Genomic DNA, 360 nt, shown 5'->3' with positions numbered 1-360 from the left:
CTATTCCACAGCTTTTTTGTATACATTCTTCCTGTATTTTTATCATTTTACATGAAAAATCTGTATTTCAGATGGGTAATTAAGAACAGTTTCAGCTATATTCTGCCAAACTGATTTTTTCTCCATACCAGTGATTTGTATTACACAAGATGGCAGAATGTATATAAATTCAGAGACTTTAAAATCTAGGTTATTTGCTGTAATCTGACAAACATTTTAGTAATAAAGGTTGGAAAATATTATGCTTGTTTGATATTTAGTATTCTATTAGTGGCCTTGTTGCTTTGCCATTGTTTTTATGATGTTTTATGAACTTTTCACAAAGTTTTTGCTATTTAACAGTAATATTACTGTGCAGTT

This window comes from Penaeus monodon, chromosome 22 (assembly GCF_015228065.2).
Source record: "Penaeus monodon isolate SGIC_2016 chromosome 22, NSTDA_Pmon_1, whole genome shotgun sequence".
NCBI lineage: Eukaryota > Metazoa > Arthropoda > Malacostraca > Decapoda > Penaeidae > Penaeus > Penaeus monodon.
This window is presented reverse-complemented; position numbering follows the sequence as displayed.